Source organism: Paroedura picta, chromosome 2 (assembly GCF_049243985.1).
Source record: "Paroedura picta isolate Pp20150507F chromosome 2, Ppicta_v3.0, whole genome shotgun sequence".
Classification (NCBI taxonomy): domain Eukaryota; kingdom Metazoa; phylum Chordata; class Lepidosauria; order Squamata; family Gekkonidae; genus Paroedura; species Paroedura picta.
Genome location: NC_135370.1, coordinates 34,320,341 through 34,337,402, shown reverse-complemented (window position 1 = coordinate 34,337,402; position 17,062 = coordinate 34,320,341). Strand labels below are relative to the sequence as shown.

At 47.6% G+C, this 17,062-nt stretch overlaps 8 non-coding genes across 8 annotated transcripts; all 8 read left to right on the top strand.

Moving 5' to 3' along the window:
* Nucleotides 1-2,110: 2,110 nt before the first annotated feature.
* LOC143830997 (5S ribosomal RNA) lies at nt 2,111-2,229 on the top strand. The gene has a single exon (XR_013228645.1). It is a non-coding gene; the product is annotated as a 5S ribosomal RNA (ribosomal RNA).
* A 378-nt stretch (nt 2,230-2,607) lies between these two features.
* LOC143830995 (5S ribosomal RNA) lies at nt 2,608-2,726 on the top strand. The gene has a single exon (XR_013228643.1). It is a non-coding gene; the product is annotated as a 5S ribosomal RNA (ribosomal RNA).
* A 5,761-nt stretch (nt 2,727-8,487) lies between these two features.
* On the top strand, nt 8,488-8,606 carry LOC143830994 (5S ribosomal RNA). The gene has a single exon (XR_013228642.1). It is a non-coding gene; the product is annotated as a 5S ribosomal RNA (ribosomal RNA).
* A 382-nt stretch (nt 8,607-8,988) lies between these two features.
* LOC143830993 (5S ribosomal RNA) lies at nt 8,989-9,107 on the top strand. The gene has a single exon (XR_013228641.1). It is a non-coding gene; the product is annotated as a 5S ribosomal RNA (ribosomal RNA).
* Nucleotides 9,108-11,377: 2,270 nt separating this feature from the next.
* Nucleotides 11,378-11,496, top strand: LOC143831008 (5S ribosomal RNA). The gene has a single exon (XR_013228657.1). It is a non-coding gene; the product is annotated as a 5S ribosomal RNA (ribosomal RNA).
* Nucleotides 11,497-11,874: 378 nt separating this feature from the next.
* On the top strand, nt 11,875-11,993 carry LOC143830992 (5S ribosomal RNA). Its single transcript, XR_013228640.1, has one exon. It is a non-coding gene; the product is annotated as a 5S ribosomal RNA (ribosomal RNA).
* Nucleotides 11,994-14,263: 2,270 nt separating this feature from the next.
* Nucleotides 14,264-14,382, top strand: LOC143830991 (5S ribosomal RNA). Its single transcript, XR_013228639.1, has one exon. It is a non-coding gene; the product is annotated as a 5S ribosomal RNA (ribosomal RNA).
* A 378-nt stretch (nt 14,383-14,760) lies between these two features.
* Nucleotides 14,761-14,879, top strand: LOC143831009 (5S ribosomal RNA). The gene has a single exon (XR_013228658.1). It is a non-coding gene; the product is annotated as a 5S ribosomal RNA (ribosomal RNA).
* The last annotated feature ends 2,183 nt before the right edge of the window (nt 14,880-17,062 follow it).

Genomic DNA, 17,062 nt, shown 5'->3' with positions numbered 1-17,062 from the left:
TCGTTCCTTCTCTCCTTTAAAGCCCAGTGAGGGAGCACTTCAGGGTTCCGGGAGGGAGCAGACCTGGGTGTTTGTTGTTTCCTGGGGACACAGATGCCCATGTACAATAAAATCAGAGTCCAGTAGCACCTTTAAGACCTGCAAAGATTTATTCAAGGCGTGAGCTTTCGAGTGCAAGATATCTCCCTCAGACTATGGGTGTTTCCGCACAAGGACCAATGTTGCCAATTGGTCCCACAAAGCGGAAACGCTATTTTTAAAAGTGCAATCTCGGCGTTACGCATACCTGCTTTTTTAGTGGAATCCAGCATCGTTTCATTCGTTTCCCACAGGTTTCCAGTCTCGCAAAAATCGCTACACGGGAAGCGATTTTTTCTCTGCTTTGTCCCGCCCCTGGCGGTCACTCAAACGAATAGCCAATGGGCGGTAGTAATCATGCTCCGGGAAAGCCCCTTTTCCTTTAGGAAAAGTAAAAAAAAAAAAAACAGGTTGCAACTAATATGCCTTAATTCGTTGCAACGGAGAGACCCATCTAGCTGGCAGCTGGCATGTGAGCTGGCGTTTCATCGTTACCACGCTCCCCCGAGTGAAAAGAAAAATCCCCCCCCCCGCATGGGCCCTATTTTCGGACGAAAATGAAGGGAACTTGCAAACGGGGCTGTGTTGTGCTTGGGGACTTAGGGGAGTTTTAAAGCACTTCTGTGGAGGGACTGTAGCCGGAGAAGCCTCGCTGAGTGAATGAAGGCTCGCTGGTTCGTTGCTTTCAGCTCGCTCCGAGAAAAAAAAAATGTCGATCGCTTTGCTGGAAGTTCGGAGGAGAGAACCAGGGGGGAGGGACTTTGTTGGAACCGCAACAATGGGAACGCACAGGTCTTTTTCGGTAGTGTTGCATATTGTTTGCAAGAGTGTAGCGCTTTTCGGAGGGTGAATACACTTTTCCCGATTTCCCTTTAAGCGCTACAAGGAATCGCTTTTTGCTGGACTGTTACAGGAGTGTGGCAGATAGCGTGCGACGTCTTGCGGAACTGCAAATTAGTAGCGTTTACAATTTGCAAGCCTTCTGCTACATTAAAGTCCTGCGGAATGGCACTAAGAATTCCCTACATGACAGTGGGAATATATAGCAAAAATGAATTATGATAAATTAGTAAACTGTGGCACACACAAGTGGTTTGTTGTTCATCATTCAGGTGGGAATCTCTATCCGTGGGATTGGAGCAGATGCGGTTATAACGTAGGGCCTGGCTCTATACAATGGATTGTTTGGTATGTTTAGGATGGTAGCTAGAGGCAGGCAGGTACGTCTGTCCGTCTGTACGCTTTCGGCACAAGGTGGTCTCTAGGCATGCATTGTTTATGTTTATAGTAGTGTCCAGAAAGTGGATTTCTTGCGTAGATTGACTCATTGTCATGTTATTAGTGGGGTGAAAGTTATTGTATGCCAAGTGGGCTTCTTGACCATGTGTCCAGGCGATAAAAATATCAGCAATGAATCGCAGGTATACGAGAGGTGTGAGCGGTTGAGCCTTCAGGAAGCGTTGCCCCAGGTCTGCCATGAAGATGTTCGTGTATGGAGGCGCTATGCGGGTGGCCATGGCTGTACCACTGATCTGAAGGAAGAAATCATCACCAAATCTGAAGAGGTTATGGGTGAGAAGAAATTGACACGGTTTGGTGGCTCTCAGCTATGCTGTTGTTAGAAATGGTATTCCTAATGGCTTGTAATCCATTTAGTGCGGGGATGTTGGTATACAGGATTCCACATCCACGGTGGCTAAAATGGTATTCACTGGAAGGTTGTTCAAAGATTGTATTTTCCTCAGAAAGCCTGTGGTATCTCGAACATAACTAGAAGCCTTGATGTCATAGATGTTAGAACAGTATCCATATACTGATATACTGATGTTAGAAGAGTATCCATGTACTCAGAACCCCCCGCGGCGATAGTGTTTATGCCTGAGACAATTGGCTGTCCTGGTGTACTTAGGATTGGGCATCGGGTGGGAAAAGATGCCGGCGCACCACTCCAAGGCCAAGACATGTCGACCTTACGGGGGTGGGGAGGAAATAAGGCCGCCTGCAGAAAAGAGGCAGAGGAAGCAGTCCCAGGGCCTACGGCCATACCACCCTGAACACGCCCGATCTCGTCTGATCTCGGAAGCTAAGCAGGGTCGGGCCTGGTTAGTACTTGGATGGGAGACCGCCTGGGAATACCGGGTGCTGTAGGCTTTTTGCTGTGGCAGTCCCCGACCCCTTCCTTTTCCCCTTCCTCACAGCAGCCGCAGCTCAAGAGAGCTGAAGGCAGCTTGGGAGGACAGGAGGGAAAGGGTAAACGGAAATCTTACACATGAGATCTTTCCTTTGCTTCTCTTTCGTTCCTTCTGTCCTTTAAAGCCCAGTGAGGGAGTCCTTCTGGAGTCCGTGAGGGAGTAGGCCAGGGTACTTGGTGTTTCCCGGGGACAGAGCTGCCCGTGTTGTTAGGGCTGGGCGTCCGGTGGGAAAAGACGCCGGCCCACTATTCCGAGGCCGAGACACATGGTTTTTCTTGGGTGAGGGGGGAGGAAATAAGGCCGCCTGCAGAAAAGAGGCAGAGGAAGCTGTCCCAGCGCCTACGGCCATACCACCCTGAACACGCCCGATCTCGTCTGATCTCGGAAGCTAAGCAGGGTCGGGCCTGGTTAGTACTTGGATGGGAGACCGCCTGGGAATACCGGGTGCTGTAGGCTTTTTGCCCGGCTGGAGTCGCTGTGGCGGTCCCCCGGCCCCTTCCTTTTCTCCTTCCTCACAGCGGCCGCAGGTCAAGGGGGCTCAACCCGGCTTGGCGGGAAAGGACGAAAGAGGAAGACAGAAATCGTACACGTGAGAGCTTTCCTTTGCTTCTCTTTCGTTCCTTCTCTCCTTTAAAGCCCAGTGAGGGAGCACTTCAGGGTTCCGGGAGGGAGCAGACCTAGGTGTTTGTTGTTTCCTGGGGACACAGATGCCCATGTACAATAAAATCAGAGTCCAGTAGCACCTTTAAGACCTGCAAAGATTTGTTCAAGGCGTGAGCTTTCGAGTGCAAGATATCTTCCTCAGACTATGGGTGTTTCCGCACAAGGACCAATGTTGCCAATTGGTCCCACAAAGCTGAAACGCTATTTTTAAAAGTGCAATCTCGGCGTTACGCATACCTGCTTTTTTAGTGGAATCCAGCATCGTTTCATTCGTTTCCCACAGGTTTCCAGTCTCGCAAAAATCGCTAGACGGGAAGCGATTTTTTCTCTGCTTTGTCCCGCCCCTGGCGGTCACTCAAACGAATAGCCAATGGGCGGTAGTAATCATGCTCCGGGAAAGCCCCTTTCCCTTTAGGAAAATTTAAAAAAAAAACCACGTTGCAACTAATATGCCTTAATTCGTTGCAACGGAGAGACCCATCTAGCTGGCAGCTGGCATGTGAGCTGGCGTTTCATCGTTACCACGCTCCCCCGAGTGAAAAGAAAAATCCCCCCCCCCCGCATGGGCCCTATTTTCGGACGAAAATGAAGGGAACTTGCAAACGGGGCTGTGTTGTGCTTGGGGTCTTAGGGGAGTTTTAAAGCACTTCTGTGGAGGGACTGTAGCCGAAGAAGCCTCGCTGAGTGAATGAAGGCTCGCTGGTTCGTTGCCATCTGCTCGCTCCGAGAAAAAAAAAATGTCGATCGCTTCGCTGGAAGTTCGGAGGAGAGAACCAGGGGGGAGGGACTTTGTTGGAACCGCAACAATGGGAACGCACAGGTCTTTTTCGGTAGTGTTGCATATTGTTTGCAAGAGTGTAGCGCTTTTCGGAGGGTGAATACACTTTTCCCGATTTCCCTTTAAGCGCTACAAGGAATCGCTTTTTGCTGGACCGTTACAGGAGTGTGGCAGATAGCGTGCGACGTCTTGCGGAACTGCAAATTAGTAGCGTTTACAATTTGCAAGCCTTCTGCTACATTAAAGTCCTGCGGAATGGCACTAAGAATTCCCTACATGACGGGGTGTGGCTAAAGATGTCGTCCTGAGAGGGTGGCAGGGCATCTGCTCTGCTATCTCTGAAGCCTGACAGGGGTCAATTGTGCAAGCAATTGGCAGAAAAGAGGAGGGGTACGCAAACCCCACCTCACCTTTCTACCCAGGAAGTTCTTGGGGCCGTCTCCAATCCTTTAGGGAGTATATCTCCCTGGATTATAGGCTGTCAGCGTTCCAGGTCCAGATGACGACTGCCATTTTCTACCTCGGACTTTCTTTTCTTTCTTTAATCTTAAAGTATCTGCTTCAACCCTACATGATGATTTACCACAAATGAATGCTTTGAACTGAGGGGAGGACATCGGCTGAGTTCCAAAACATCATTTACTGCAAGTATCTCTCGGTTTTTTTTTTCTTCGTCTTTCTTCCTGCATCAAAGCCCTTTGTTTCCCCCCTCCTCTTACTCTGCTCTGCCTGAAGCCACCTCGTTAATAGGCAGGCTAATTCTCCTAACTAAGCAGAAGAAGGACTCAAATCAACTCGAATTAATTGGCAAAAGCTCTTATTGTAATTGTTTTGGTTTTCGAAGATAAGAAGATAAGAGCTGTGAATGGGAAAATCTCACGAGAACTCTGTGCCAGTACAAGAATCTCTGCCTTAACTAACTTCAATACGTCATATGCCTGTGCCAGAACATTAGAGGATAAAACAGAGGACCTCTACTGGCCACTTGTAAAATTGTTTGAGGCCGGGTTTTTTTAAAGTCAAAATCATGTCTATGTTAAAAAGATTGGCTCATCTAATAGAGATACAAACCCAAGATTACAAAGTATTCTTAGATGGATTGATCAAAAATATCTCCAAGGAGATCCAAGATGGCAAGGAAGAAGTCTTCAATAGGAATGATGGATTAATAACAGTGACTGATGACAGCTTTAAACAAGGTGGAAAACCAACAGCAGAAGAGAAATCTGAAATTCATATCTTCAAGGAGATCCAAGATGCCAAGGAAGACGTCTTTAACAGGAATAATGGATCAATAACAGTGGCTGATGACAGCTCTAAACAAGGTGGAAAACCAACAGTAGAAGAGAAATCTGAAATTCTGGAGACGGAAAATGGGATGCCGGAGTTCTGCAGCCCAGATAAGGACACCCTTTTTAAAAAGACATACAGCCATCTCAAAGCAACAGTGTACAAAAATCAATCAAAAGAAATATGGATCCGCAGTGAAAGTAACCGATTTAAAGGATTTCTCTGGGGGAAAAATTGTATTGATACTGGAGTCCAGGAGGTGCAACGGCCTCAAGATTTATCGATGCATACTCTGTGGGAAAGAGTACAACTGCACTTTCTACGCCAAAGGCCAATGGGACAGAATATAATTTTACAGGAACGACAAGACGTAGCAAGCCTCGAGATGAGACCCCCTTAAGAAGACCGAAAGCTCATATTGTTTTATGTTTAATGTTATACTGTATTCTATATTTCCATTTTTATGAAAAAGGGGAAGCAGTGTCTCTTTCTCTCTTGTTTTTTTTTGTCTCTTTTCTTTTGTAGGCATATAGGTAATATAATCATTAGTGCTGAAAATGTAAAATGGGGTTCTCCCCCCTTATTTTTTCTTTCTTCTATTAGTGTATTGTCCTAGGACTAAAGCCTACACTGACTTGTAGAAAATGTTTAATGTAAAGCTTTCAACTTAAATCTGAAAATATATCTGTTAGGATGGTTCTTAGAATGGGTCAAGCATAAATTGTTTTGTAGATGTATCAGAACCAAGGTTAAGGAGAAGCTATAGAAGACTGAAAGCTTATATTGTTTTATGTTTAATGTTAAGCATTTAATCTAAACCTGGAAATCTTATTATTCTCTGTATTAACAACACATACTGTATTCTACATTGCTATTTTTATGAAAAAGGGGAAGCAGTGCCTTTTTTCTCTCTTGTTTCTTTTTCTTAGTAGGCATATAGGTAATATAATCGTTAGCGTTGGAAATATAAAATGGGGCTTTCCCCCCTTATTATGTTTTTTTATTGGTGTATTGTTATAGGGCCAAAGCCCATATTGATCTGTAGAAGATGCAAATCTCTCAACTTATACCTGTCAGGATGGCTCTTAGAATGGGTCAAGTATAAATGGTTTGTAGATGTATCTGTATTAAGGATAAGGAGAAATTATGAAATCCTTTTGTAATTTTTTTTCTTTGTACATCTTTAAGGCAAAGCCCTACTTTCCTCTCCCTTCATCAGGGTATTGATACAGGGCCAAAACTTATACTGTTCTATAAGAAATGTTTAATGTTAAGCATCTAACTTAAACCTAGAAATATCTGCCAGGATAGCTCTTAGATTGTATCAAGCAGTTAACGTGAGGTCTACGATCTCTCAAATAAGTTGATTAATAACAACTTTTCTTTTGTATATCTAAACAGGCCTTTTTTTTAATGTAGTGGAAATGTGGATGGCTCTTAGACTCATGGCTTTTAGAGTTTTGGGCAAAAGTTTATATCACTGTGGAGTCAATGTGGGGTCGTATATTCTCAAATGATGATTATATTTCTATCTTTATGAAAATAAAAAAAAATCATTATATAAAAAAAAAAAGATCTTTCAAGCTATGCTGATCCCAAAACTTTCCTATGGCATACCAGACCTCCCTGTAGGAGTAGAGAGGCTGCAATCTGCCTTCCTTTGTCAATTATTGGGTCTTCCCAAGTGCATTTCTGCCTCCACAATACACTTGGAGACTGGCATCACCCAATTGGCCTCTCTAGGCTGGCTCCGTACCTTTAAATACTGGCTCCGCCTGAACTTTAGAGCCCCAGCTGGGAGCTTAGTCTACCTTATGTTGTCTGATAAGTTTCTATCTCCCTGCTTCATGAAGATTAACATCAAACTACCGTCTTTAGGCCTGTCTATTGAGCTCTTGGAAAACCCTGAAGAGAACCAAGCTTACAACACATCAGGCAACAAATTTTGGACATTGACTATCAAAACACTATTGCCGGAGCCCACAGAACATGCTCTCACATCTTTTTTGATATCTATCCCGCAGCAAGAAGGGTCCCGAGTACTTTACATCTTTAAAATCGTCTTCCCTGAAGCGATTTTTTGCTAGCAAGGCTAAACCTCCTACCAGCGGCAGTGACTAAAGGTCGATATGCTATAATCCGATATGCCGACAGACTCTGCCCATGTCCTGCCAAGAAACCAGACTGTGTGGAACACGTTCTCCTCCTCTGTGAGCAACACAACCATCAGAGAATGCTCCATATATCCTCTCATGCAGGCAAGCAAGATCCACGGTCCCTCAACAGTAGTCCTCTCTTTTATTGGACCACAATCCTCAAGTAACCGAAGGCATTGCAAAATTCCTCCACGGGATTTTCTCCAAGGGATCGGGATTTGAATTGCTTTGTTTTTTATATAGATGTTTTGTTATGATTATGCCAATAAAGGTGTTTGACTTTGACTTTGAAAATAAAAAAATAAAAAAAAAGAATTCCCTACATGACAATGGGAATATATAGCAAAAATGAATTATGATAAATTAGTAAACTGTGGCACACACAAGTGGTTTGTTGTTCATCATTCAGGTGGGAATCTCTATCCGTGGGATTGGAGCGGATGCGGTTATAACGTAGGGCCTGGCTCTATACAATGGATTGTTTGGTATGTTTAGGATGGTAGCTAGAGGCATGCAGGTACGTCTGTCCGTCTGTACGCTTTCGGCACCAGGTGGTCTCTAGGCAGGCATTGTTTATGTTTATAGTAGTGTCCAGAAAGTGGATTTCTTGCGTAGATTGATTCATTGTCATGTTATTAGTGGGGTCAAAGTTATTGTATGCCAAGTGGGCTTCTTGACCATGTGTCCAGGCGATAAAAATATCAGCAATGAATCGCAGGTATACGAGAGGTGTGAGCGGTTGAGCCTTCAGGAAGCGTTGCCCCAGGTCTGCCATGAAGATGTTCGTGTATGGAGGCGCTATGCGGGTGGCCATGGCTGTACCACTGATCTGAAGGAACAAATCATCACCAAATCTGAAGAGGTTATGGGTGAGCAGAAATTGACACGATTTGCTGGCTCTCAGCTATGGTGTTGTTAGAAATTGTATTCCTAATGGCTTGTAATCCATTTAGTGCGGGGATGTTGGTATACAGGGATTCCACATCCACGGTGGCTAAAATGGTATTCACTGGAAGGTTGTTCAAAGATTGTATTTTCCTCAGAAAGCCTGTGGTATCTCGAACATAACTAGAAGCCTTGATGTCATAGATGTTAGAACAGTATCCATATACTGATATACTGATGTTAGAAGAGTATCCATGTACTCAGAACCCCCCGCGGCGATAGTGTTTATGCCTGAGACAATTGGCTGTCCTGGTGTACTTAGGATTGGGCATCGGGTGGGAAAAGATGCCGGCGCACCACTCCAAGGCCAAGACATGTCGACCTTACGGGGATGGGTAGGAAATAAGGCCGCCTGCAGAAAAGAGGCAGAGGAAGCAGTCCCAGGGCCTACGGCCATACCACCCTGAACACGCCCGATCTCGTCTGATCTCGGAAGCTAAGCAGGGTCGGGCCTGGTTAGTACTTGGATGGGAGACCGCCTGGGAATACCGGGTGCTGTAGGCTTTTTGCTGTGGCAGTCCCCGACCCCTTCCTTTTCTCCTTCCTTGCAGCAGTCGCAGCTCAAGAGAGCTGAAGGCAGCTTGGGGGGACAGGAGGGAAAGGGAAAACGGAAATCTTACACATGAGATCTTTCCTTTGCTTCTCTTTCGTTCCTTCTGTCCTTTAAAGCCCAGTGAGGGAAGGGAGTCCTTCTGGAGTCCGTGAGGGAGTAGGCCAGGGTACTTGGTGTTTCCCGGGGACAGAGCTGCCCGTGTTGTTAGGGCTGGGCGTCCGGTGGGAAAAGACGCCGTCCCACTATTCCGAGGCCGAGACACGTGGTTTTTCTTGGGTGAGGGGGAGGAAATAAGGCCGCCTGCAGAAAAGAGGCAGAGGAAGCAGTCCCAGCGCCTACGGCCATACCACCCTGAACACGCCCGATCTCGTCTGATCTCGGAAGCTAAGCAGGGTCGGGCCTGGTTAGTACTTGGATGGGAGACCGCCTGGGAATACCGGGTGCTGTAGGCTTTTTGCCCGGCTGGAGTCGCTGTGGCGGTCCCCCGGCCCCTTCCTTTTCTCCTTCCTCACAGCGGCCGCAAGTCAAGGGGGCTCAACCCGGCTTGGCGGGAAAGGACGAAAGAGGAAGACAGAAATCGTACACCTGAGAGCTTTCCTTTGCTTCTCTTTCGTTCCTTCTCTCCTTTAAAGCCCAGTGAGGGAGCACTTCAGGGTTCCGGGAGGGAGCAGACCTGGGTGTTTGTTGTTTCCTGGGGACACAGATGCCCATGTACAATAAAATCAGAGTCCAGTAGCACCTTTAAGACCTGCAAAGATTTATTCAAGGCGTGAGCTTTCGAGTGCAAGATATCTTCCTCAGACTATGGGTGTTTCCGCACAAGGACCAATGTTGCCAATTGGTCCCACAAAGCCGAAACGCTATTTTTAAAAGTGCAATCTCGGCGTTACGCATACCTGCTTTTTTAGTGGAATCCAGCATCGTTTCATTCGTTTCCCACAGGTTTCCAGTCTCGCAAAAATCGCTAGACGGGAAGCGATTTTTTCTCTGCTTTGTCCCGCCCCTGGCGGTCACTCAAACGAATAGCCAATGGGCGGTAGTAATCATGCTCCGGGAAAGCCCCTTTTCCTTTAGGAAAAGTTAAAAAAAAAAAAAACACGTTGCAACTAAAATGCCTTAATTCGTTGCAACGGAGAGACCCATCTAGCTGGCAGCTGGCATGTGAGCTGGCGTTTCATCGTTACCACGCTCCCCCGAGTGAAAAGAAAAATCCCCCCCCCGCATGGGCCCTATTTTCGGACGAAAATGAAGGGAACTTGCAAACGGGGCTGTGTTGTGCTTGGGGACTTAGGGGAGTTTTAAAGCACTTCTGCGGAGGGACTGTAGCCGGAGAAGCCTCGCTGAGTGAATGAAGGCTCGCTGGTTCGTTGCTTTCTGCTCGCTCCGAGAAAAAAAAGAATGTCGATCGCTTCGCTGGAAGTTCGGAGGAGAGAGCCAGGGGGGAGGAACTTTGTTGGAACCGCAACAATGGGAACGCACAGGTCTTTTTCGGTAGTGTTGCATATTGTTTGCAAGAGTGTAGCGCTTTTCGGAGGGTGAATACACTTTTCCCGATTTCCCTTTAAGCGCTACAAGGAATCGCTTTTTGCTGGACTGTTACAGGACTGTGGCAGATAGCGTGCGACGTCTTGCGGAACTGCAAATTAGTAGCGTTTACAATTTGCAAGCCTTCTGCTACATTAAAGTCCTGCGGAATGGCACTAAGAATTCCCTACATGACAGTGGGAATATATAGCAAAAATGAATTATGATAAATTAGTAAACTGTGGCACACACAAGTGGTTTGTTGTTCATCATTCGGGTGGGAATCTCTATCTGTGGGATTGGAGCAGATGCGGTTATAACGTAGGGCCTGGTTCTATACAATGGATTCTTTGGTATGTTTAGGATGGTAGCTAGAGGCATGCAGGTACGTCTGTCCGTCTGTACGCTTTCGGCACAAGGTGGTCTCTAGGCATGCATTGTTTATGTTTATAGTAGTGTCCAGAAAGTGGATTTCTTGCGTAGATTGACTCATTGTCATGTTATTAGTGGGGTGAAAGTTATTGAATGCCAAGTGGGCTTCTTGACCATGTGTCCAGACGATAAAAATATCAGCAATGAATCGCAGGTATACGAGAGGTGTGAGCGGTTGATCCTTCAGGAAGCGTTGCCCCAGGTCTGCCATGAAGATGTTCGTGTATGGAGGCGCTATGCGGGTGGCCATGGCTGTACCACTGATCTGAAGGAACAAATCATCACCAAATCTGAAGAGGTTGTGGGTGAGAAGAAATTGACACGGTTTGCTGGCTCTCAGCTATGGTGTTGTTAGAAATTGTATTCCTAATGGCTTGTAATCCATTTAGTGCGGGGATGTTGGTATACAGGGATTCCACATCCACGGTGGCTAAAATGGTATTCACTGGAAGGTTGTTCAAAGATTGTATTTTCCTCAGAAAGCCTGTGGTATCTCGAACATAACTAGAAGCCTTGATGTCATAGATGTTAGAACAGTCTCCATATACTGATATACTGATGTTAGAAGAGTATCCATGTACTCAGAACCCCCCGCGGCGATAGTGTTTATGCCTGAGACAATTGGCTGTCCTGGTGTACTTAGGATTGGGCATCGGGTGGGAAAAGATGCCGGCGCACCACTCCAAGGCCAAGACATGTCGACCTTACGGGGGTGGGTAGGAAATAAGGCCGCCTGCAGAAAAGAGGCAGAGGAAGCAGTCCCAGGGCCTACGGCCATATCACCCTGAACACGCCCGATCTCGTCTGATCTCGGAAGCTAAGCAGGGTCGGGCCTGGTTAGTACTTGGATGGGAGACCGCCTGGGAATACCGGGTGCTGTAGGCTTTTTGCTGTGGCAGTCCCCGGACCCCTTCCTTTTCCCCTTCCTCACAGCAGCCGCAGCTCAAGAGAGCTGAAGGCAGCTTGGGGGGACAGGAGGGAAAAGGAAAACGGAAATCTTACACATGAGATCTTTACTTTGCTTCTCTTTCGTTCCTTCTGTCCTTTAAAGCCCAGTGAGGGAGTCCTTCTGGAGTCCGTGAGGGAGTAGGCCAGGGTACTTGGTGTTTTCCGGGGACAGAGCTGCCCGTGTTGTTAGGGCTGGGCGTCCGGTGGGAAAAGACGCCGGCCCACTATTCCGAGGCCGAGACACGTGGTTTTTCTTGGGTGAGGGGGAGGAAATAAGGCCGCCTGCAGAAAAGAGGCAGAGGAAGCAGTCCCAGGGCCTACGGCCATACCACCCTGAACACGCCCGATCTCGTCTGATCTCGGAAGCTAAGCAGGGTCGGGCCTGGTTAGTACTTGGATGGGAGACCGCCTGGGAATACCGGGTGCTGTAGGCTTTTTGCCCGGCTGGAGTCGCTGTGGCGGTCCCCCGGCCCCTTCCTTTTCTCCTTCCTCACAGCGGCCGCAGGTCAAGGGGGCTCAACCCGGCTTGGCGGGAAAGGACGAAAGAGGAAGACAGAAATCGTACACTTGAGAGCTTTCCTTTGCTTCTCTTTCGTTCCTTCTCTCCTTTAAAGCCCAGTGAGGGAGCACTTCAGGGTTCCGGGAGGGAGCAGACCTGGGTGTTTGTTGTTTCCTGGGGACACAGATGCCCATGTACAATAAAATCAGAGTCCAGTAGCACCTTTAAGACCTGCAAAGATTTATTCAAGGCGTGAGCTTTCGAGTGCAAGATATCTTCCTCAGACTATGGGTGTTTCCGCACAAGGACCAATGTTGCCAATTGGTCCCACAAAGCCGAAACGCTATTTTTAAAAGTGCAACCTCGGCGTTACGCATACCTGCTTTTTTAGTGGAATCCAGCATCGTTTCATTCGTTTCCCACAGGTTTCCAGTCTCGCAAAAATCGCTAGACGGGAAGCGATTTTTTCTCTGCTTTGTCCCGCCCCTGGCGGTCACTCAAACGAATAGCCAATGGGCGGTAGTAATCATGCTCCGGGAAAGCCCCTTTTCCTTTAGGAAAAGTTAAAAAAAAAAAAAACACGTTGCAACTAATATGCCTTAATTCGTTGCAACGGAGAGACCCATCTAGCTGGCAGCTGGCATGTGAGCTGGCGTTTCATCGTTACCACGCTCCCCCGAGTGAAAAGAAAAATCCCCCCCCCCGCATGGGCCCTATTTTCGGACGAAAATGAAGGGAACTTGCAAACGGGGCTGTGTTGTGCTTGGGGACTTAGGGGAGTTTTAAAGCACTTCTGTGGAGGGACTGTAGCCGGAGAAGCCTCGCTGAGTGAATGAAGGCTCGCTGGTTCGTTGCTTTCTGCTCGCTCCGAGAAAAAAAAAATGTCGATCGCTTCGCTGGAAGTTCGGAGGAGAGAGCCAGGGGGGAGGGACTTTGTTGGAACCGCAACAATGGGAACGCACAGGTCTTTTTCGGTAGTGTTGCATATTGTTTGCAAGAGTGTAGCGCTTTTCGGAGGGTGAATACACTTTTCCCGATTTCCCTTTAAGCGCTACAAGGAATCGCTTTTTGCTGGACTGTTACAGGACTGTGGCAGATAGCGTGCGACGTCTTGCGGAACTGCAAATTAGTAGCGTTTACAATTTGCAAGCCTTCTGCTACATTAAAGTCCTGCGGAATGGCACTAAGAATTCCCTACATGACAGTGGGAATATATAGCAAAAATGAATTATGATAAATTAGTAAACTGTGGCACACACAAGTGGTTTGTTGTTCATCATTCGGGTGGGAATCTCTATCTGTGGGATTGGAGCAGATGCGGTTATAACGTAGGACCTGGCTCTATACAATGGATTCTTTGGTATGTTTAGGATGGTAGCTAGAGGCATGCAGGTACGTCTGTCCGTCTGTACGCTTTCGGCACAAGGTGGTCTCTAGGCATGCATTGTTTATGTTTATAGTAGTGTCCAGAAAGTGGATTTCTTGCGTAGATTGACTCATTGTCATGTTATTAGTGGGGTGAAAGTTATTGAATGCCAAGTGGGCTTCTTGACCATGTGTCCAGACGATAAAAATATCAGCAATGAATCGCAGGTATACGAGAGGTGTGAGCGGTTGATCCTTCAGGAAGCGTTGCCCCAGGTCTGCCATGAAGATGTTCGTGTATGGAGGCGCTATGCGGGTGGCCATGGCTGTACCACTGATCTGAAGGAACAAATCATCACCAAATCTGAAGAGGTTGTGGGTGAGAAGAAATTGACACGGTTTGCTGGCTCTCAGCTATGGTGTTGTTAGAAATTGTATTCCTAATGGCTTGTAATCCATTTAGTGCGGGGATGTTGGTATACAGGGATTCCACATCCACGGTGGCTAAAATGGTATTCACTGGAAGGTTGTTCAAAGATTGTATTTTCCTCAGAAAGCCTGTGGTATCTCGAACATAACTAGAAGCCTTGATGTCATAGATGTTAGAACAGTCTCCATATACTGATATACTGATGTTAGAAGAGTATCCATGTACTCAGAACCCCCCGCGGCGATAGTGTTTATGCCTGAGACAATTGGCTGTCCTGGTGTACTTAGGATTGGGCATCGGGTGGGAAAAGATGCCGGCGCACCACTCCAAGGCCAAGACATGTCGACCTTACGGGGGTGGGTAGGAAATAAGGCCGCCTGCAGAAAAGAGGCAGAGGAAGCAGTCCCAGGGCCTACGGCCATACCACCCTGAACACGCCCGATCTCGTCTGATCTCGGAAGCTAAGCAGGGTCGGGCCTGGTTAGTACTTGGATGGGAGACCGCCTGGGAATACCGGGTGCTGTAGGCTTTTTGCTGTGGCAGTCCCCGGACCCCTTCCTTTTCCCCTTCCTCACAGCAGCCGCAGCTCAAGAGAGCTGAAGGCAGCTTGGGGGGACAGGAGGGAAAAGGAAAACGGAAATCTTACACATGAGATCTTTACTTTGCTTCTCTTTCGTTCCTTCTGTCCTTTAAAGCCCAGTGAGGGAGTCCTTCTGGAGTCCGTGAGGGAGTAGGCCAGGGTACTTGGTGTTTTCCGGGGACAGAGCTGCCCGTGTTGTTAGGGCTGGGCGTCCGGTGGGAAAAGACGCCGGCCCACGATTCCGAGGCCGAGACACGTGGTTTTTCTTGGGTGAGGGGGAGGAAATAAGGCCGCCTGCAGAAAAGAGGCAGAGGAAGCAGTCCCAGGGCCTACGGCCATACCACCCTGAACACGCCCGATCTCGTCTGATCTTGGAAGCTAAGCAGGGTCGGGCCTGGTTAGTACTTGGATGGGAGACCGCCTGGGAATACCGGGTGCTGTAGGCTTTTTGCCCGGCTGGAGTCGCTGTGGCGGTCCCCCGGCCCCTTCCTTTTCTCCTTCCTCACAGCGGCCGCAGGTCAAGGGGGCTCAACCCGGCTTGGCGGGAAAGGACGAAAGAGGAAGACAGAAATCGTACACTTGAGAGCTTTCCTTTGCTTCTCTTTCGTTCCTTCTCTCCTTTAAAGCCCAGTGAGGGAGCACTTCAGGGTTCCGGGAGGGAGCAGACCTGGGTGTTTGTTGTTTCCTGGGGACACAGATGCCCATGTACAATAAAATCAGAGTCCAGTAGCACCTTTAAGACCTGCAAAGATTTATTCAAGGCGTGAGCTTTCGAGTGCAAGATATCTTCCTCAGACTATGGGTGTTTCCGCACAAGGACCAATGTTGCCAATTGGTCCCACAAAGCCGAAACGCTATTTTTAAAAGTGCAATCTCGGCGTTACGCATACCTGCTTTTTTAGTGGAATCCAGCATCGTTTCATTCGTTTCCCACAGGTTTCCAGTCTCGCAAAAATCGCTAGACGGGAAGCGATTTTTTCTCTGCTTTGTCCCGCCCCTGGCGGTCACTCAAACGAATAGCCAATGGGCGGTAGTAATCATGCTCCGGGAAAGCCCCTTTTCCTTTAGGAAAAGTTAAAAAAAAAAAAACACGTTGCAACTAATATGCCTTAATTCGTTGCAACGGAGAGACCCATCTAGCTGGCAGCTGGCATGTGAGCTGGCGTTTCATCGTTACCACGCTCCCCCGAGTGAAAAGAAAAATCCCCCCCCCCCGCATGGGCCCTATTTTCGGACGAAAATGAAGGGAACTTGCAAACGGGGCTGTGTTGTGCTTGGGGACTTAGGGGAGTTTTAAAGCACTTCTGTGGAGGGACTGTAGCCGGAGAAGCCTCGCTGAGTGAATGAAGGCTCGCTGGTTCGTTGCTTTCTGCTCGCTCCGAGAAAAAAAAAATGTCGATCGCTTCGCTAGAAGTTCGGAGGAGTGAGCCAGGGGGGAGGGACTTTGTTGGAACCGCAACAATGGGAACGCACAGGTCTTTTTCGGTAGTGTTGCATATTGTTTGCAAGAGTGTAGCGCTTTTCGGAGGGTGAATACACTTTTCCCGATTTCCCTTTAAGCGCTACAAGGAATCGCTTTTTGCTGGACTGTTACAGGACTGTGGCAGATAGCGTGCGACGTCTTGCGGAACTGCAAATTAGTAGCGTTTACAATTTGCAAGCCTTCTGCTACATTAAAGTCCTGCGGAATGGCACTAAGAATTCCCTACATGACAGTGGGAATATATAGCAAAAATGAATTATGATAAATTAGTAAACTGTGGCACACACAAGTGGTTTGTTGTTCATCATTCGGGTGGGAATCTCTATCTGTGGGATTGGAGCAGATGCGGTTATAACGTAGGGCCTGGTTCTATACAATGGATTCTTTGGTATGTTTAGGATGGTAGCTAGAGGCATGCAGGTACGTCTGTCCGTCTGTACGCTTTCGGCACAAGGTGGTCTCTAGGCATGCATTGTTTATGTTTATAGTAGTGTCCAGAAAGTGGATTTCTTGCGTAGATTGACTCATTGTCATGTTATTAGTGGGGTGAAAGTTATTGAATGCCAAGTGGGCTTCTTGACCATGTGTCCAGACGATAAAAATATCAGCAATGAATCGCAGGTATACGAGAGGTGTGAGCGGTTGATCCTTCAGGAAGCGTTGCCCCAGGTCTGCCATGAAGATGTTCGTGTATGGAGGCGCTATGCGGGTGGCCATGGCTGTACCACTGATCTGAAGGAACAAATCATCACCAAATCTGAAGAGGTTGTGGGTGAGAAGAAATTGACACGGTTTGCTGGCTCTCAGCTATGGTGTTGTTAGAAATTGTATTCCTAATGGCTTGTAATCCATTTAGTGCGGGGATGTTGGTATACAGGGATTCCACATCCACGGTGGCTAAAATGGTATTCACTGGAAGGTTGTTCAAAGATTGTATTTTCCTCAGAAAGCCTGTGGTATCTCGAACATAACTAGAAGCCTTGATGTCATAGATGTTAGAACAGTCTCCATATACTGATATACTGATGTTAGAAGAGTATCCATGTACTCAGAACCCCCCGCGGCGATAGTGTTTATGCCTGAGACAATTGGCTGTCCTGGTGTACTTAGGATTGGGCATCGGGTGGGAAAAGATGCCGGCGCACC